The sequence below is a fragment of the Anomaloglossus baeobatrachus genome, chromosome 7 (genome assembly GCF_048569485.1).
Source record: "Anomaloglossus baeobatrachus isolate aAnoBae1 chromosome 7, aAnoBae1.hap1, whole genome shotgun sequence".
In the NCBI taxonomy this organism is placed as follows: Eukaryota; Metazoa; Chordata; class Amphibia; order Anura; family Aromobatidae; genus Anomaloglossus; species Anomaloglossus baeobatrachus.
Genome location: NC_134359.1, coordinates 198,661,822 through 198,680,291, shown reverse-complemented (window position 1 = coordinate 198,680,291; position 18,470 = coordinate 198,661,822). Strand labels below are relative to the sequence as shown.

Sequence of the window (18,470 nt, the reverse complement as noted above, 5' to 3'; positions counted from 1 at the left end):
GTGCCTTCTTTTCATAGTCTCGGTATAGAAGTTTCGATTTTTAAAGGGCACCTTTCATAGTGAGAGACTAATGTCAAATTTGTCTTTCTCACATCTCTGAGATAGTTGAATGAAGGAATTATAAATATGTGCTGTCTAAGTGCTCAGAAGGAAGAAGATGTCATGCGATGTAGGATGGCACCAAGCATGCCAAATAAAAACAGTGGTTTTCTTTTGCCAGATTGAAATGCTTCCATGCGCATCTCTCCCTGCTAGAAAAGTTTGATAGCAGTCTTCTTGAACAGTGAAAGGGCAAGAAAACAACAAGAACAAAGATGGAAGTCAAAACCATGCATAAACAGCTCAATCCATAGACTGTATTGTTAATGCATCACCTGAACTTCACAGCCAACTTCTCTGCCCAAAAACGTAGAAACCAGACCATAAGATCTGAAGAGCATTTTGATGAGTCTTTGCTTTTTCACTGAAGGTTTTAAGTTGGCCTCTAACGGAGTGGGCCTTATCTCTTCTCCTTCATTGTCTGGTGTCTGGAGTTGGACTAATGCAAACCTTACCAGCCATAAACCAATGCTCAATCTGGCAAAATAAAACCCACCGTTTTCATTTGGCATGCCTTATGCCATCCTACATCGGATGACGTCTTCTCTTTTTTATGCACTTAGACAGCACAGATTTATGATTCCTTCATTGCACTATCTCAGAGATTTGAGAAGGTCAAATATCCACCGCCTGGGTTGAAAATGGAACTAAGCCTTTCAACACGGAAGAAGGAGATTAAACCGACGAGGATGGGATTCGAACCCATGCATGCAGAGCACAATGGATTAGCAGTCCATCGCCTTAACCACTCGGCCACCTCGTCTACATGAGAAACCTGAAATCAGGTGATATGATCTGATGAGGATATTGACTAGTCTGTGCAATTGAGCTAAAGATTGTGTATCGGCCTCTGGCAAAATGGAGCTTATCACATCTCCTACACTGGATAATGAAAAGAGTTAGACTAGCTCAAACCATATCAGAAATGAGCTAATGCTCAGGGTTTTAATAACAGTATTTTTACTGAAGATTGAATGTCGTGTCTGTATTGAAGCCCTGAAAATTGGTTTATCCCAGATAGCATTTGCATTAGTTTGTCTCTAGACATCAGATGACACTGAAGAAGATCAGAAAAGGCCACTCTACCAGAAGCTGCTTTACTATCGGTCAGTAGGAAAAGAGGTGCTGTGGCTTAGTTGGTTATAGCGCCTGTCTAGTAAACAGGAGATCCTGAGTTCGAATCTCAGCAGTGCCTTCTTTTCATAGTCTCGGTATAGAAGTTTCGATTTTTAAAGGGCACCTTTCATAGTGAGAGACTAATGTCAAATTTGTCTTTCTCACATCTCTGAGATAGTTGAATGAAGGAATTATAAATATGTGCTGTCTAAGTGCTCAGAAGGAAGAAGATGTCATGCGATGTAGGATGGCACCAAGCATGCCAAATAAAAACAGTGGTTTTCTTTTGCCAGATTGAAATGCTTCCATGCGCATCTCTCCCTGCTAGAAAAGTTTGATAGCAGTCTTCTTGAACAGTGAAAGGGCAAGAAAACAACAAGAACAAAGATGGAAGTCAAAACCATGCATAAACAGCTCAATCCATAGACTGTATTGTTAATGCATCACCTGAACTTCACAGCCAACTTCTCTGCCCAAAAACGTAGAAACCAGACCATAAGATCTGAAGAGCATTTTGATGAGTCTTTGCTTTTTCACTGAAGGTTTTAAGTTGGCCTCTAACGGAGTGGGCCTTATCTCTTCTCCTTCATTGTCTGGTGTCTGGAGTTGGACTAATGCAAACCTTACCAGCCATAAACCAATGCTCAATCTGGCAAAATAAAACCCACCGTTTTCATTTGGCATGCCTTATGCCATCCTACATCGGATGACGTCTTCTCTTTTTTATGCACTTAGACAGCACAGATTTATGATTCCTTCATTGCACTATCTCAGAGATTTGAGAAGGTCAAATATCCACCGCCTGGGTTGAAAATGGAACTAAGCCTTTCAACACGGAAGAAGGAGATTAAACCGACGAGGATGGGATTCGAACCCATGCATGCAGAGCACAATGGATTAGCAGTCCATCGCCTTAACCACTCGGCCACCTCGTCTACATGAGAAACCTGAAATCAGGTGATATGATCTGATGAGGATATTGACTAGTCTGTGCAATTGAGCTAAAGATTGTGTATCGGTCTCTGGCAAAATGGAGCTTATCACATCTCCTACACTGGATAATGAAAAGAGTTAGACTAGCTCAAACCATATCAGAAATGAGCTAATGCTCAGGGTTTTAATAACAGTATTTTTACTGAAGATTGAATGTCGTGTCTGTATTGAAGCCCTGAAAATTGGTTTATCCCAGATAGCATTTGCATTAGTTTGTCTCTAGACATCAGATGACACTGAAGAAGATCAGAAAAGGCCACTCTACCAGAAGCTGCTTTACTATCGGTCAGTAGGAAAAGAGGTGCTGTGGCTTAGTTGGTTAAAGCGCCTGTCTAGTAAACAGGAGATCCTGAGTTCGAATCTCAGCAGTGCCTTCTTTTCATAGTCTCGGTATAGAAGTTTCGATTTTTAAAGGGCACCTTTCATAGTGAGAGACTAATGTCAAATTTGTCTTTCTCACATCTCTGAGATAGTTGAATGAAGGAATTATAAATATGTGCTGTCTAAGTGCTCAGAAGGAAGAAGATGTCGTGCGATGTAGGATGGCACCAAGCATGCCAAATAAAAACAGTGGTTTTCTTTTGCCAGATTGAAATGCTTCCATGCGCATCTCTCCCTGCTAGAAAAGTTTGATAGCAGTCTTCTTGAACAGTGAAAGGGCAAGAAAACAACAAGAACAAAGATGGAAGTCAAAACCATGCATAAACAGCTCAATCCATAGACTGTATTGTTAATGCATCACCTGAACTTCACAGCCAACTTCTCTGCCCAAAAACGTAGAAACCAGACCATAAGATCTGAAGAGCATTTTGATGAGTCTTTGCTTTTTCACTGAAGGTTTTAAGTTGGCCTCTAACGGAGTGGGCCTTATCTCTTCTCCTTCATTGTCTGGTGTCTGGAGTTGGACTAATGCAAACCTTACCAGCCATAAACCAATGCTCAATCTGGCAAAATAAAACCCACCGTTTTCATTTGGCATGCCTTATGCCATCCTACATCGGATGACGTCTTCTCTTTTTTATGCACTTAGACAGCACAGATTTATGATTCCTTCATTGCACTATCTCAGAGATTTGAGAAGGTCAAATATCCACCGCCTGGGTTGAAAATGGAACTAAGCCTTTCAACACGGAAGAAGGAGATTAAACCGACGAGGATGGGATTCGAACCCATGCATGCAGAGCACAATGGATTAGCAGTCCATCGCCTTAACCACTCGGCCACCTCGTCTACATGAGAAACCTGAAATCAGGTGATATGATCTGATGAGGATATTGACTAGTCTGTGCAATTGAGCTAAAGATTGTGTATCGGCCTCTGGCAAAATGGAGCTTATCACATCTCCTACACTGGATAATGAAAAGAGTTAGACTAGCTCAAACCATATCAGAAATGAGCTAATGCTCAGGGTTTTAATAACAGTATTTTTACTGAAGATTGAATGTCGTGTCTGTATTGAAGCCCTGAAAATTGGTTTATCCCAGATAGCATTTGCATTAGTTTGTCTCTAGACATCAGATGACACTGAAGAAGATCAGAAAAGGCCACTCTACCAGAAGCTGCTTTACTATCGGTCAGTAGGAAAAGAGGTGCTGTGGCTTAGTTGGTTAAAGCGCCTGTCTAGTAAACAGGAGATCCTGAGTTCGAATCTCAGCAGTGCCTTCTTTTCATAGTCTCGGTATAGAAGTTTCGATTTTTAAAGGGCACCTTTCATAGTGAGAGACTAATGTCAAATTTGTCTTTCTCACATCTCTGAGATAGTTGAATGAAGGAATTATAAATATGTGCTGTCTAAGTGCTCAGAAGGAAGAAGATGTCATGCGATGTAGGATGGCACCAAGCATGCCAAATAAAAACAGTGGTTTTCTTTTGCCAGATTGAAATGCTTCCATGCGCATCTCTCCCTGCTAGAAAAGTTTGATAGCAGTCTTCTTGAACAGTGAAAGGGCAAGAAAACAACAAGAACAAAGATGGAAGTCAAAACCATGCATAAACAGCTCAATCCATAGACTGTATTGTTAATGCATCACCTGAACTTCACAGCCAACTTCTCTGCCCAAAAACGTAGAAACCAGACCATAAGATCTGAAGAGCATTTTGATGAGTCTTTGCTTTTTCACTGAAGGTTTTAAGTTGGCCTCTAACGGAGTGGGCCTTATCTCTTCTCCTTCATTGTCTGGTGTCTGGAGTTGGACTAATGCAAACCTTACCAGCCATAAACCAATGCTCAATCTGGCAAAATAAAACCCACCGTTTTCATTTGGCATGCCTTATGCCATCCTACATCGGATGACGTCTTCTCTTTTTTATGCACTTAGACAGCACAGATTTATGATTCCTTCATTGCACTATCTCAGAGATTTGAGAAGGTCAAATATCCACCGCCTGGGTTGAAAATGGAACTAAGCCTTTCAACACGGAAGAAGGAGATTAAACCGACGAGGATGGGATTCGAACCCATGCATGCAGAGCACAATGGATTAGCAGTCCATCGCCTTAACCACTCGGCCACCTCGTCTACATGAGAAACCTGAAATCAGGTGATATGATCTGATGAGGATATTGACTAGTCTGTGCAATTGAGCTAAAGATTGTGTATCGGCCTCTGGCAAAATGGAGCTTATCACATCTCCTACACTGGATAATGAAAAGAGTTAGACTAGCTCAAACCATATCAGAAATGAGCTAATGCTCAGGGTTTTAATAACAGTATTTTTACTGAAGATTGAATGTCGTGTCTGTATTGAAGCCCTGAAAATTGGTTTATCCCAGATAGCATTTGCATTAGTTTGTCTCTAGACATCAGATGACACTGAAGAAGATCAGAAAAGGCCACTCTACCAGAAGCTGCTTTACTATCGGTCAGTAGGAAAAGAGGTGCTGTGGCTTAGTTGGTTATAGCGCCTGTCTAGTAAACAGGAGATCCTGAGTTCGAATCTCAGCAGTGCCTTCTTTTCATAGTCTCGGTATAGAAGTTTCGATTTTTAAAGGGCACCTTTCATAGTGAGAGACTAATGTCAAATTTGTCTTTCTCACATCTCTGAGATAGTTGAATGAAGGAATTATAAATATGTGCTGTCTAAGTGCTCAGAAGGAAGAAGATGTCATGCGATGTAGGATGGCACCAAGCATGCCAAATAAAAACAGTGGTTTTCTTTTGCCAGATTGAAATGCTTCCATGCGCATCTCTCCCTGCTAGAAAAGTTTGATAGCAGTCTTCTTGAACAGTGAAAGGGCAAGAAAACAACAAGAACAAAGATGGAAGTCAAAACCATGCATAAACAGCTCAATCCATAGACTGTATTGTTAATGCATCACCTGAACTTCACAGCCAACTTCTCTGCCCAAAAACGTAGAAACCAGACCATAAGATCTGAAGAGCATTTTGATGAGTCTTTGCTTTTTCACTGAAGGTTTTAAGTTGGCCTCTAACGGAGTGGGCCTTATCTCTTCTCCTTCATTGTCTGGTGTCTGGAGTTGGACTAATGCAAACCTTACCAGCCATAAACCAATGCTCAATCTGGCAAAATAAAACCCACCGTTTTCATTTGGCATGCCTTATGCCATCCTACATCGGATGACGTCTTCTCTTTTTTATGCACTTAGACAGCACAGATTTATGATTCCTTCATTGCACTATCTCAGAGATTTGAGAAGGTCAAATATCCACCGCCTGGGTTGAAAATGGAACTAAGCCTTTCAACACGGAAGAAGGAGATTAAACCGACGAGGATGGGATTCGAACCCATGCATGCAGAGCACAATGGATTAGCAGTCCATCGCCTTAACCACTCGGCCACCTCGTCTACATGAGAAACCTGAAATCAGGTGATATGATCTGATGAGGATATTGACTAGTCTGTGCAATTGAGCTAAAGATTGTGTATCGGCCTCTGGCAAAATGGAGCTTATCACATCTCCTACACTGGATAATGAAAAGAGTTAGACTAGCTCAAACCATATCAGAAATGAGCTAATGCTCAGGGTTTTAATAACAGTATTTTTACTGAAGATTGAATGTCGTGTCTGTATTGAAGCCCTGAAAATTGGTTTATCCCAGATAGCATTTGCATTAGTTTGTCTCTAGACATCAGATGACACTGAAGAAGATCAGAAAAGGCCACTCTACCAGAAGCTGCTTTACTATCGGTCAGTAGGAAAAGAGGTGCTGTGGCTTAGTTGGTTATAGCGCCTGTCTAGTAAACAGGAGATCCTGAGTTCGAATCTCAGCAGTGCCTTCTTTTCATAGTCTCGGTATAGAAGTTTCGATTTTTAAAGGGCACCTTTCATAGTGAGAGACTAATGTCAAATTTGTCTTTCTCACATCTCTGAGATAGTTGAATGAAGGAATTATAAATATGTGCTGTCTAAGTGCTCAGAAGGAAGAAGATGTCATGCGATGTAGGATGGCACCAAGCATGCCAAATAAAAACAGTGGTTTTCTTTTGCCAGATTGAAATGCTTCCATGCGCATCTCTCCCTGCTAGAAAAGTTTGATAGCAGTCTTCTTGAACAGTGAAAGGGCAAGAAAACAACAAGAACAAAGATGGAAGTCAAAACCATGCATAAACAGCTCAATCCATAGACTGTATTGTTAATGCATCACCTGAACTTCACAGCCAACTTCTCTGCCCAAAAACGTAGAAACCAGACCATAAGATCTGAAGAGCATTTTGATGAGTCTTTGCTTTTTCACTGAAGGTTTTAAGTTGGCCTCTAACGGAGTGGGCCTTATCTCTTCTCCTTCATTGTCTGGTGTCTGGAGTTGGACTAATGCAAACCTTACCAGCCATAAACCAATGCTCAATCTGGCAAAATAAAACCCACCGTTTTCATTTGGCATGCCTTATGCCATCCTACATCGGATGACGTCTTCTCTTTTTTATGCACTTAGACAGCACAGATTTATGATTCCTTCATTGCACTATCTCAGAGATTTGAGAAGGTCAAATATCCACCGCCTGGGTTGAAAATGGAACTAAGCCTTTCAACACGGAAGAAGGAGATTAAACCGACGAGGATGGGATTCGAACCCATGCATGCAGAGCACAATGGATTAGCAGTCCATCGCCTTAACCACTCGGCCACCTCGTCTACATGAGAAACCTGAAATCAGGTGATATGATCTGATGAGGATATTGACTAGTCTGTGCAATTGAGCTAAAGATTGTGTATCGGCCTCTGGCAAAATGGAGCTTATCACATCTCCTACACTGGATAATGAAAAGAGTTAGACTAGCTCAAACCATATCAGAAATGAGCTAATGCTCAGGGTTTTAATAACAGTATTTTTACTGAAGATTGAATGTCGTGTCTGTATTGAAGCCCTGAAAATTGGTTTATCCCAGATAGCATTTGCATTAGTTTGTCTCTAGACATCAGATGACACTGAAGAAGATCAGAAAAGGCCACTCTACCAGAAGCTGCTTTACTATCGGTCAGTAGGAAAAGAGGTGCTGTGGCTTAGTTGGTTAAAGCGCCTGTCTAGTAAACAGGAGATCCTGAGTTCGAATCTCAGCAGTGCCTTCTTTTCATAGTCTCGGTATAGAAGTTTCGATTTTTAAAGGGCACCTTTCATAGTGAGAGACTAATGTCAAATTTGTCTTTCTCACATCTCTGAGATAGTTGAATGAAGGAATTATAAATATGTGCTGTCTAAGTGCTCAGAAGGAAGAAGATGTCATGCGATGTAGGATGGCACCAAGCATGCCAAATAAAAACAGTGGTTTTCTTTTGCCAGATTGAAATGCTTCCATGCGCATCTCTCCCTGCTAGAAAAGTTTGATAGCAGTCTTCTTGAACAGTGAAAGGGCAAGAAAACAACAAGAACAAAGATGGAAGTCAAAACCATGCATAAACAGCTCAATCCATAGACTGTATTGTTAATGCATCACCTGAACTTCACAGCCAACTTCTCTGCCCAAAAACGTAGAAACCAGACCATAAGATCTGAAGAGCATTTTGATGAGTCTTTGCTTTTTCACTGAAGGTTTTAAGTTGGCCTCTAACGGAGTGGGCCTTATCTCTTCTCCTTCATTGTCTGGTGTCTGGAGTTGGACTAATGCAAACCTTACCAGCCATAAACCAATGCTCAATCTGGCAAAATAAAACCCACCGTTTTCATTTGGCATGCCTTATGCCATCCTACATCGGATGACGTCTTCTCTTTTTTATGCACTTAGACAGCACAGATTTATGATTCCTTCATTGCACTATCTCAGAGATTTGAGAAGGTCAAATATCCACCGCCTGGGTTGAAAATGGAACTAAGCCTTTCAACACGGAAGAAGGAGATTAAACCGACGAGGATGGGATTCGAACCCATGCATGCAGAGCACAATGGATTAGCAGTCCATCGCCTTAACCACTCGGCCACCTCGTCTACATGAGAAACCTGAAATCAGGTGATATGATCTGATGAGGATATTGACTAGTCTGTGCAATTGAGCTAAAGATTGTGTATCGGCCTCTGGCAAAATGGAGCTTATCACATCTCCTACACTGGATAATGAAAAGAGTTAGACTAGCTCAAACCATATCAGAAATGAGCTAATGCTCAGGGTTTTAATAACAGTATTTTTACTGAAGATTGAATGTCGTGTCTGTATTGAAGCCCTGAAAATTGGTTTATCCCAGATAGCATTTGCATTAGTTTGTCTCTAGACATCAGATGACACTGAAGAAGATCAGAAAAGGCCACTCTACCAGAAGCTGCTTTACTATCGGTCAGTAGGAAAAGAGGTGCTGTGGCTTAGTTGGTTATAGCGCCTGTCTAGTAAACAGGAGATCCTGAGTTCGAATCTCAGCAGTGCCTTCTTTTCATAGTCTCGGTATAGAAGTTTCGATTTTTAAAGGGCACCTTTCATAGTGAGAGACTAATGTCAAATTTGTCTTTCTCACATCTCTGAGATAGTTGAATGAAGGAATTATAAATATGTGCTGTCTAAGTGCTCAGAAGGAAGAAGATGTCATGCGATGTAGGATGGCACCAAGCATGCCAAATAAAAACAGTGGTTTTCTTTTGCCAGATTGAAATGCTTCCATGCGCATCTCTCCCTGCTAGAAAAGTTTGATAGCAGTCTTCTTGAACAGTGAAAGGGCAAGAAAACAACAAGAACAAAGATGGAAGTCAAAACCATGCATAAACAGCTCAATCCATAGACTGTATTGTTAATGCATCACCTGAACTTCACAGCCAACTTCTCTGCCCAAAAACGTAGAAACCAGACCATAAGATCTGAAGAGCATTTTGATGAGTCTTTGCTTTTTCACTGAAGGTTTTAAGTTGGCCTCTAACGGAGTGGGCCTTATCTCTTCTCCTTCATTGTCTGGTGTCTGGAGTTGGACTAATGCAAACCTTACCAGCCATAAACCAATGCTCAATCTGGCAAAATAAAACCCACCGTTTTCATTTGGCATGCCTTATGCCATCCTACATCGGATGACGTCTTCTCTTTTTTATGCACTTAGACAGCACAGATTTATGATTCCTTCATTGCACTATCTCAGAGATTTGAGAAGGTCAAATATCCACCGCCTGGGTTGAAAATGGAACTAAGCCTTTCAACACGGAAGAAGGAGATTAAACCGACGAGGATGGGATTCGAACCCATGCATGCAGAGCACAATGGATTAGCAGTCCATCGCCTTAACCACTCGGCCACCTCGTCTACATGAGAAACCTGAAATCAGGTGATATGATCTGATGAGGATATTGACTAGTCTGTGCAATTGAGCTAAAGATTGTGTATCGGCCTCTGGCAAAATGGAGCTTATCACATCTCCTACACTGGATAATGAAAAGAGTTAGACTAGCTCAAACCATATCAGAAATGAGCTAATGCTCAGGGTTTTAATAACAGTATTTTTACTGAAGATTGAATGTCGTGTCTGTATTGAAGCCCTGAAAATTGGTTTATCCCAGATAGCATTTGCATTAGTTTGTCTCTAGACATCAGATGACACTGAAGAAGATCAGAAAAGGCCACTCTACCAGAAGCTGCTTTACTATCGGTCAGTAGGAAAAGAGGTGCTGTGGCTTAGTTGGTTATAGCGCCTGTCTAGTAAACAGGAGATCCTGAGTTCGAATCTCAGCAGTGCCTTCTTTTCATAGTCTCGGTATAGAAGTTTCGATTTTTAAAGGGCACCTTTCATAGTGAGAGACTAATGTCAAATTTGTCTTTCTCACATCTCTGAGATAGTTGAATGAAGGAATTATAAATATGTGCTGTCTAAGTGCTCAGAAGGAAGAAGATGTCATGCGATGTAGGATGGCACCAAGCATGCCAAATAAAAACAGTGGTTTTCTTTTGCCAGATTGAAATGCTTCCATGCGCATCTCTCCCTGCTAGAAAAGTTTGATAGCAGTCTTCTTGAACAGTGAAAGGGCAAGAAAACAACAAGAACAAAGATGGAAGTCAAAACCATGCATAAACAGCTCAATCCATAGACTGTATTGTTAATGCATCACCTGAACTTCACAGCCAACTTCTCTGCCCAAAAACGTAGAAACCAGACCATAAGATCTGAAGAGCATTTTGATGAGTCTTTGCTTTTTCACTGAAGGTTTTAAGTTGGCCTCTAACGGAGTGGGCCTTATCTCTTCTCCTTCATTGTCTGGTGTCTGGAGTTGGACTAATGCAAACCTTACCAGCCATAAACCAATGCTCAATCTGGCAAAATAAAACCCACCGTTTTCATTTGGCATGCCTTATGCCATCCTACATCGGATGACGTCTTCTCTTTTTTATGCACTTAGACAGCACAGATTTATGATTCCTTCATTGCACTATCTCAGAGATTTGAGAAGGTCAAATATCCACCGCCTGGGTTGAAAATGGAACTAAGCCTTTCAACACGGAAGAAGGAGATTAAACCGACGAGGATGGGATTCGAACCCATGCATGCAGAGCACAATGGATTAGCAGTCCATCGCCTTAACCACTCGGCCACCTCGTCTACATGAGAAACCTGAAATCAGGTGATATGATCTGATGAGGATATTGACTAGTCTGTGCAATTGAGCTAAAGATTGTGTATCGGCCTCTGGCAAAATGGAGCTTATCACATCTCCTACACTGGATAATGAAAAGAGTTAGACTAGCTCAAACCATATCAGAAATGAGCTAATGCTCAGGGTTTTAATAACAGTATTTTTACTGAAGATTGAATGTCGTGTCTGTATTGAAGCCCTGAAAATTGGTTTATCCCAGATAGCATTTGCATTAGTTTGTCTCTAGACATCAGATGACACTGAAGAAGATCAGAAAAGGCCACTCTACCAGAAGCTGCTTTACTATCGGTCAGTAGGAAAAGAGGTGCTGTGGCTTAGTTGGTTATAGCGCCTGTCTAGTAAACAGGAGATCCTGAGTTCGAATCTCAGCAGTGCCTTCTTTTCATAGTCTCGGTATAGAAGTTTCGATTTTTAAAGGGCACCTTTCATAGTGAGAGACTAATGTCAAATTTGTCTTTCTCACATCTCTGAGATAGTTGAATGAAGGAATTATAAATATGTGCTGTCTAAGTGCTCAGAAGGAAGAAGATGTCATGCGATGTAGGATGGCACCAAGCATGCCAAATAAAAACAGTGGTTTTCTTTTGCCAGATTGAAATGCTTCCATGCGCATCTCTCCCTGCTAGAAAAGTTTGATAGCAGTCTTCTTGAACAGTGAAAGGGCAAGAAAACAACAAGAACAAAGATGGAAGTCAAAACCATGCATAAACAGCTCAATCCATAGACTGTATTGTTAATGCATCACCTGAACTTCACAGCCAACTTCTCTGCCCAAAAACGTAGAAACCAGACCATAAGATCTGAAGAGCATTTTGATGAGTCTTTGCTTTTTCACTGAAGGTTTTAAGTTGGCCTCTAACGGAGTGGGCCTTATCTCTTCTCCTTCATTGTCTGGTGTCTGGAGTTGGACTAATGCAAACCTTACCAGCCATAAACCAATGCTCAATCTGGCAAAATAAAACCCACCGTTTTCATTTGGCATGCCTTATGCCATCCTACATCGGATGACGTCTTCTCTTTTTTATGCACTTAGACAGCACAGATTTATGATTCCTTCATTGCACTATCTCAGAGATTTGAGAAGGTCAAATATCCACCGCCTGGGTTGAAAATGGAACTAAGCCTTTCAACACGGAAGAAGGAGATTAAACCGACGAGGATGGGATTCGAACCCATGCATGCAGAGCACAATGGATTAGCAGTCCATCGCCTTAACCACTCGGCCACCTCGTCTACATGAGAAACCTGAAATCAGGTGATATGATCTGATGAGGATATTGACTAGTCTGTGCAATTGAGCTAAAGATTGTGTATCGGCCTCTGGCAAAATGGAGCTTATCACATCTCCTACACTGGATAATGAAAAGAGTTAGACTAGCTCAAACCATATCAGAAATGAGCTAATGCTCAGGGTTTTAATAACAGTATTTTTACTGAAGATTGAATGTCGTGTCTGTATTGAAGCCCTGAAAATTGGTTTATCCCAGATAGCATTTGCATTAGTTTGTCTCTAGACATCAGATGACACTGAAGAAGATCAGAAAAGGCCACTCTACCAGAAGCTGCTTTACTATCGGTCAGTAGGAAAAGAGGTGCTGTGGCTTAGTTGGTTAAAGCGCCTGTCTAGTAAACAGGAGATCCTGAGTTCGAATCTCAGCAGTGCCTTCTTTTCATAGTCTCGGTATAGAAGTTTCGATTTTTAAAGGGCACCTTTCATAGTGAGAGACTAATGTCAAATTTGTCTTTCTCACATCTCTGAGATAGTTGAATGAAGGAATTATAAATATGTGCTGTCTAAGTGCTCAGAAGGAAGAAGATGTCATGCGATGTAGGATGGCACCAAGCATGCCAAATAAAAACAGTGGTTTTCTTTTGCCAGATTGAAATGCTTCCATGCGCATCTCTCCCTGCTAGAAAAGTTTGATAGCAGTCTTCTTGAACAGTGAAAGGGCAAGAAAACAACAAGAACAAAGATGGAAGTCAAAACCATGCATAAACAGCTCAATCCATAGACTGTATTGTTAATGCATCACCTGAACTTCACAGCCAACTTCTCTGCCCAAAAACGTAGAAACCAGACCATAAGATCTGAAGAGCATTTTGATGAGTCTTTGCTTTTTCACTGAAGGTTTTAAGTTGGCCTCTAACGGAGTGGGCCTTATCTCTTCTCCTTCATTGTCTGGTGTCTGGAGTTGGACTAATGCAAACCTTACCAGCCATAAACCAATGCTCAATCTGGCAAAATAAAACCCACCGTTTTCATTTGGCATGCCTTATGCCATCCTACATCGGATGACGTCTTCTCTTTTTTATGCACTTAGACAGCACAGATTTATGATTCCTTCATTGCACTATCTCAGAGATTTGAGAAGGTCAAATATCCACCGCCTGGGTTGAAAATGGAACTAAGCCTTTCAACACGGAAGAAGGAGATTAAACCGACGAGGATGGGATTCGAACCCATGCATGCAGAGCACAATGGATTAGCAGTCCATCGCCTTAACCACTCGGCCACCTCGTCTACATGAGAAACCTGAAATCAGGTGATATGATCTGATGAGGATATTGACTAGTCTGTGCAATTGAGCTAAAGATTGTGTATCGGCCTCTGGCAAAATGGAGCTTATCACATCTCCTACACTGGATAATGAAAAGAGTTAGACTAGCTCAAACCATATCAGAAATGAGCTAATGCTCAGGGTTTTAATAACAGTATTTTTACTGAAGATTGAATGTCGTGTCTGTATTGAAGCCCTGAAAATTGGTTTATCCCAGATAGCATTTGCATTAGTTTGTCTCTAGACATCAGATGACACTGAAGAAGATCAGAAAAGGCCACTCTACCAGAAGCTGCTTTACTATCGGTCAGTAGGAAAAGAGGTGCTGTGGCTTAGTTGGTTAAAGCGCCTGTCTAGTAAAAAGGAGATCCTGAGTTCGAATCTCAGCAGTGCCTTCTTTTCATAGTCTCGGTATAGAAGTTTCGATTTTTAAAGGGCACCTTTCATAGTGAGAGACTAATGTCAAATTTGTCTTTCTCACATCTCTGAGATAGTTGAATGAAGGAATTATAAATATGTGCTGTCTAAGTGCTCAGAAGGAAGAAGATGTCATGCGATGTAGGATGGCACCAAGCATGCCAAATAAAAACAGTGGTTTTCTTTTGCCAGATTGAAATGCTTCCATGCGCATCTCTCCCTGCTAGAAAAGTTTGATAGCAGTCTTCTTGAACAGTGAAAGGGCAAGAAAACAACAAGAACAAAGATGGAAGTCAAAACCATGCATAAACAGCTCAATCCATAGACTGTATTGTTAATGCATCACCTGAACTTCACAGCCAACTTCTCTGCCCAAAAACGTAGAAACCAGACCATAAGATCTGAAGAGCATTTTGATGAGTCTTTGCTTTTTCACTGAAGGTTTTAAGTTGGCCTCTAACGGAGTGGGCCTTATCTCTTCTCCTTCATTGTCTGGTGTCTGGAGTTGGACTAATGCAAACCTTACCAGCCATAAACCAATGCTCAATCTGGCAAAATAAAACCCACCGTTTTCATTTGGCATGCCTTATGCCATCCTACATCGGATGACGTCTTCTCTTTTTTATGCACTTAGACAGCACAGATTTATGATTCCTTCATTGCACTATCTCAGAGATTTGAGAAGGTCAAATATCCACCGCCTGGGTTGAAAATGGAACTAAGCCTTTCAACACGGAAGAAGGAGATTAAACCGACGAGGATGGGATTCGAACCCATGCATGCAGAGCACAATGGATTAGCAGTCCATCGCCTTAACCACTCGGCCACCTCGTCTACATGAGAAACCTGAAATCAGGTGATATGATCTGATGAGGATATTGACTAGTCTGTGCAATTGAGCTAAAGATTGTGTATCGGCCTCTGGCAAAATGGAGCTTATCACATCTCCTACACTGGATAATGAAAAGAGTTAGACTAGCTCAAACCATATCAGAAATGAGCTAATGCTCAGGGTTTTAATAACAGTATTTTTACTGAAGATTGAATGTCGTGTCTGTATTGAAGCCCTGAAAATTGGTTTATCCCAGATAGCATTTGCATTAGTTTGTCTCTAGACATCAGATGACACTGAAGAAGATCAGAAAAGGCCACTCTACCAGAAGCTGCTTTACTATCGGTCAGTAGGAAAAGAGGTGCTGTGGCTTAGTTGGTTAAAGCGCCTGTCTAGTAAACAGGAGATCCTGAGTTCGAATCTCAGCAGTGCCTTCTTTTCATAGTCTCGGTATAGAAGTTTCGATTTTTAAAGGGCACCTTTCATAGTGAGAGACTAATGTCAAATTTGTCTTTCTCACATCTCTGAGATAGTTGAATGAAGGAATTATAAATATGTGCTGTCTAAGTGCTCAGAAGGAAGAAGATGTCATGCGATGTAGGATGGCACCAAGCATGCCAAATAAAAACAGTGGTTTTCTTTTGCCAGATTGAAATGCTTCCATGCGCATCTCTCCCTGCTAGAAAAGTTTGATAGCAGTCTTCTTGAACAGTGAAAGGGCAAGAAAACAACAAGAACAAAGATGGAAGTCAAAACCATGCATAAACAGCTCAATCCATAGACTGTATTGTTAATGCATCACCTGAACTTCACAGCCAACTTCTCTGCCCAAAAACGTAGAAACCAGACCATAAGATCTGAAGAGCATTTTGATGAGTCTTTGCTTTTTCACTGAAGGTTTTAAGTTGGCCTCTAACGGAGTGGGCCTTATCTCTTCTCCTTCATTGTCTGGTGTCTGGAGTTGGACTAATGCAAACCTTACCAGCCATAAACCAATGCTCAATCTGGCAAAATAAAACCCACCGTTTTCATTTGGCATGCCTTATGCCATCCTACATCGGATGACGTCTTCTCTTTTTTATGCACTTAGACAGCACAGATTTATGATTCCTTCATTGCACTATCTCAGAGATTTGAGAAGGTCAAATATCCACCGCCTGGGTTGAAAATGGAACTAAGCCTTTCAACACGGAAGAAGGAGATTAAACCGACGAGGATGGGATTCGAACCCATGCATGCAGAGCACAATGGATTAGCAGTCCATCGCCTTAACCACTCGGCCACCTCGTCTACATGAGAAACCTGAAATCAGGTGATATGATCTGATGAGGATATTGACTAGTCTGTGCAATTGAGCTAAAGATTGTGTATCGGCCTCTGGCAAAATGGAGCTTATCACATCTCCTACACTGGATAATGAAAAGAGTTAGACTAGCTCAAACCATATCAGAAATGAGCTAATGCTCAGGGTTTTAATAACAGTATTTTTACTGAAGATTGAATGTCGTGTCTGTATTGAAGCCCTGAAAATTGGTTTATCCCAGATAGCATTTGCATTAGTTTGTCTCTAGACATCAGATGACACTGAAGAAGATCAGAAAAGGCCACTCTACCAGAAGCTGCTTTACTATCGGTCAGTAGGAAAAGAGGTGCTGTGGCTTAGTTGGTTAAAGCGCCTGTCTAGTAAACAGGAGATCCTGAGTTCGAATCTCAGCAGTGCCTTCTTTTCATAGTCTCGGTATAGAAGTTTCGATTTTTAAAGGGCACCTTTCATAGTGAGAGACTAATGTCAAATTTGTCTTTCTCACATCTCTGAGATAGTTGAATGAAGGAATTATAAATATGTGCTGTCTAAGTGCTCAGAAGGAAGAAGATGTCATGCGATGTAGGATGGCACCAAGCATCCCAAATAAAAACAGTGGTTTTCTTTTGCCAGATTGAAATGCTTCCATGCGCATCTCTCCCTGCTAGAAAAGTTTGATAGCAGTCTTCTTGAACAGTGAAAGGGCAAGAAAACAACAAGAACAAAGATGGAAGTCAAAACCATGCATAAACAGCTCAATCCATAGACTGTATTGTTAATGCATCACCTGAACTTCACAGCCAACTTCTCTGCCCAAAAACGTAGAAACCAGACCATAAGATCTGAAGAGCATTTTGATGAGTCTTTGCTTTTTCACTGAAGGTTTTAAGTTGGCCTCTAACGGAGTGGGCCTTATCTCTTCTCCTTCATTGTCTGGTGTCTGGAGTTGGACTAATGCAAACCTTACCAGCCATAAACCAATGCTCAATCTGGCAAAATAAAACCCACCGTTTTCATTTGGCATGCCTTATGCCATCCTACATCGGATGACGTCTTCTCTTTTTTATGCACTTAGACAGCACAGATTTATGATTCCTTCATTGCACTATCTCAGAGATTTGAGAAGGTCAAATATCCACCGCCTGGGTTGAAAATGGAACTAAGCCTTTCAACACGGAAGAAGGAGATTAAACCGACGAGGATGGGATTCGAACCCATGCATGCAGAGCACAATGGATTAGCAGTCCATCGCCTTAACCACTCGGCCACCTCGTCTACATGAGAAACCTGAAATCAGGTGATATGATCTGATGAGGATATTGACTAGTCTGTGCAATTGAGCTAAAGATTGTGTATCGGCCTCTGGCAAAATGGAGCTTATCACATCTCCTACACTGGATAATGAAAAGAGTTAGACTAGCTCAAACCATATCAGAAATGAGCTAATGCTCAGGGTTTTAATAACAGTATTTTTACTGAAGATTGAATGTCGTGTCTGTATTGAAGCCCTGAAAATTGGTTTATCCCAGATAGCATTTGCATTAGTTTGTCTCTAGACATCAGATGACACTGAAGAAGATCAGAAAAGGCCACTCTACCAGAAGCTGCTTTACTATCGGTCAGTAGGAAAAGAGGTGCTGTGGCTTAGTTGGTTAAAGCGCCTGTCTAGTAAAAAGGAGATCCTGAGTTCGAATCTCAGCAGTGCCTTCTTTTCATAGTCTCGGTATAGAAGTTTCGATTTTTAAAGGGCACCTTTCATAGTGAGAGACTAATGTCAAATTTGTCTTTCTCACATCTCTGAGATAGTTGAATGAAGGAATTATAAATATGTGCTGTCTAAGTGCTCAGAAGGAAGAAGATGTCATGCGATGTAGGATGGCACCAAGCATGCCAAATAAAAACAGTGGTTTTCTTTTGCCAGATTGAAATGCTTCCATGCGCATCTCTCCCTGCTAGAAAAGTTTGATAGCAGTCTTCTTGAACAGTGAAAGGGCAAGAAAACAACAAGAACAAAGATGGAAGTCAAAACCATGCATAAACAGCTCAATCCATAGACTGTATTGTTAATGCATCACCTGAACTTCACAGCCAACTTCTCTGCCCAAAAACGTAGAAACCAGACCATAAGATCTGAAGAGC

General features: G+C 41.3%; 26 non-coding genes across 26 annotated transcripts; 12 read left to right on the top strand and 14 right to left on the bottom strand.

The window, feature by feature from the left end:
• Positions 1-780: 780 nt before the first annotated feature.
• Positions 781-862, bottom strand: TRNAS-GCU (transfer RNA serine (anticodon GCU)). Its single transcript has one exon. It is a non-coding gene; the product is annotated as a tRNA-Ser (tRNA).
• A 358-nt stretch (positions 863-1,220) lies between these two features.
• Positions 1,221-1,294, top strand: TRNAT-AGU (transfer RNA threonine (anticodon AGU)). The gene has a single exon. It is a non-coding gene; the product is annotated as a tRNA-Thr (tRNA).
• A 774-nt stretch (positions 1,295-2,068) lies between these two features.
• Positions 2,069-2,150, bottom strand: TRNAS-GCU (transfer RNA serine (anticodon GCU)). Its single transcript has one exon. It is a non-coding gene; the product is annotated as a tRNA-Ser (tRNA).
• Positions 2,151-2,508: 358 nt separating this feature from the next.
• TRNAT-AGU (transfer RNA threonine (anticodon AGU)) lies at positions 2,509-2,582 on the top strand. The gene has a single exon. It is a non-coding gene; the product is annotated as a tRNA-Thr (tRNA).
• Positions 2,583-3,356: 774 nt separating this feature from the next.
• Positions 3,357-3,438, bottom strand: TRNAS-GCU (transfer RNA serine (anticodon GCU)). The gene has a single exon. It is a non-coding gene; the product is annotated as a tRNA-Ser (tRNA).
• Positions 3,439-3,796: 358 nt separating this feature from the next.
• Positions 3,797-3,870, top strand: TRNAT-AGU (transfer RNA threonine (anticodon AGU)). Its single transcript has one exon. It is a non-coding gene; the product is annotated as a tRNA-Thr (tRNA).
• A 774-nt stretch (positions 3,871-4,644) lies between these two features.
• TRNAS-GCU (transfer RNA serine (anticodon GCU)) lies at positions 4,645-4,726 on the bottom strand. Its single transcript has one exon. It is a non-coding gene; the product is annotated as a tRNA-Ser (tRNA).
• A 358-nt stretch (positions 4,727-5,084) lies between these two features.
• TRNAT-AGU (transfer RNA threonine (anticodon AGU)) lies at positions 5,085-5,158 on the top strand. The gene has a single exon. It is a non-coding gene; the product is annotated as a tRNA-Thr (tRNA).
• A 774-nt stretch (positions 5,159-5,932) lies between these two features.
• Positions 5,933-6,014, bottom strand: TRNAS-GCU (transfer RNA serine (anticodon GCU)). Its single transcript has one exon. It is a non-coding gene; the product is annotated as a tRNA-Ser (tRNA).
• Positions 6,015-6,372: 358 nt separating this feature from the next.
• TRNAT-AGU (transfer RNA threonine (anticodon AGU)) lies at positions 6,373-6,446 on the top strand. The gene has a single exon. It is a non-coding gene; the product is annotated as a tRNA-Thr (tRNA).
• Positions 6,447-7,220: 774 nt separating this feature from the next.
• TRNAS-GCU (transfer RNA serine (anticodon GCU)) lies at positions 7,221-7,302 on the bottom strand. Its single transcript has one exon. It is a non-coding gene; the product is annotated as a tRNA-Ser (tRNA).
• A 358-nt stretch (positions 7,303-7,660) lies between these two features.
• On the top strand, positions 7,661-7,734 carry TRNAT-AGU (transfer RNA threonine (anticodon AGU)). The gene has a single exon. It is a non-coding gene; the product is annotated as a tRNA-Thr (tRNA).
• A 774-nt stretch (positions 7,735-8,508) lies between these two features.
• On the bottom strand, positions 8,509-8,590 carry TRNAS-GCU (transfer RNA serine (anticodon GCU)). The gene has a single exon. It is a non-coding gene; the product is annotated as a tRNA-Ser (tRNA).
• Positions 8,591-8,948: 358 nt separating this feature from the next.
• Positions 8,949-9,022, top strand: TRNAT-AGU (transfer RNA threonine (anticodon AGU)). The gene has a single exon. It is a non-coding gene; the product is annotated as a tRNA-Thr (tRNA).
• A 774-nt stretch (positions 9,023-9,796) lies between these two features.
• TRNAS-GCU (transfer RNA serine (anticodon GCU)) lies at positions 9,797-9,878 on the bottom strand. Its single transcript has one exon. It is a non-coding gene; the product is annotated as a tRNA-Ser (tRNA).
• Positions 9,879-10,236: 358 nt separating this feature from the next.
• On the top strand, positions 10,237-10,310 carry TRNAT-AGU (transfer RNA threonine (anticodon AGU)). Its single transcript has one exon. It is a non-coding gene; the product is annotated as a tRNA-Thr (tRNA).
• Positions 10,311-11,084: 774 nt separating this feature from the next.
• Positions 11,085-11,166, bottom strand: TRNAS-GCU (transfer RNA serine (anticodon GCU)). The gene has a single exon. It is a non-coding gene; the product is annotated as a tRNA-Ser (tRNA).
• A 358-nt stretch (positions 11,167-11,524) lies between these two features.
• TRNAT-AGU (transfer RNA threonine (anticodon AGU)) lies at positions 11,525-11,598 on the top strand. The gene has a single exon. It is a non-coding gene; the product is annotated as a tRNA-Thr (tRNA).
• A 774-nt stretch (positions 11,599-12,372) lies between these two features.
• Positions 12,373-12,454, bottom strand: TRNAS-GCU (transfer RNA serine (anticodon GCU)). Its single transcript has one exon. It is a non-coding gene; the product is annotated as a tRNA-Ser (tRNA).
• A 358-nt stretch (positions 12,455-12,812) lies between these two features.
• On the top strand, positions 12,813-12,886 carry TRNAT-AGU (transfer RNA threonine (anticodon AGU)). The gene has a single exon. It is a non-coding gene; the product is annotated as a tRNA-Thr (tRNA).
• A 774-nt stretch (positions 12,887-13,660) lies between these two features.
• Positions 13,661-13,742, bottom strand: TRNAS-GCU (transfer RNA serine (anticodon GCU)). The gene has a single exon. It is a non-coding gene; the product is annotated as a tRNA-Ser (tRNA).
• A 1,206-nt stretch (positions 13,743-14,948) lies between these two features.
• TRNAS-GCU (transfer RNA serine (anticodon GCU)) lies at positions 14,949-15,030 on the bottom strand. Its single transcript has one exon. It is a non-coding gene; the product is annotated as a tRNA-Ser (tRNA).
• Positions 15,031-15,388: 358 nt separating this feature from the next.
• On the top strand, positions 15,389-15,462 carry TRNAT-AGU (transfer RNA threonine (anticodon AGU)). Its single transcript has one exon. It is a non-coding gene; the product is annotated as a tRNA-Thr (tRNA).
• A 774-nt stretch (positions 15,463-16,236) lies between these two features.
• TRNAS-GCU (transfer RNA serine (anticodon GCU)) lies at positions 16,237-16,318 on the bottom strand. The gene has a single exon. It is a non-coding gene; the product is annotated as a tRNA-Ser (tRNA).
• A 358-nt stretch (positions 16,319-16,676) lies between these two features.
• TRNAT-AGU (transfer RNA threonine (anticodon AGU)) lies at positions 16,677-16,750 on the top strand. The gene has a single exon. It is a non-coding gene; the product is annotated as a tRNA-Thr (tRNA).
• Positions 16,751-17,524: 774 nt separating this feature from the next.
• On the bottom strand, positions 17,525-17,606 carry TRNAS-GCU (transfer RNA serine (anticodon GCU)). Its single transcript has one exon. It is a non-coding gene; the product is annotated as a tRNA-Ser (tRNA).
• Between the last annotated feature and the right edge of the window lie 864 nt (positions 17,607-18,470).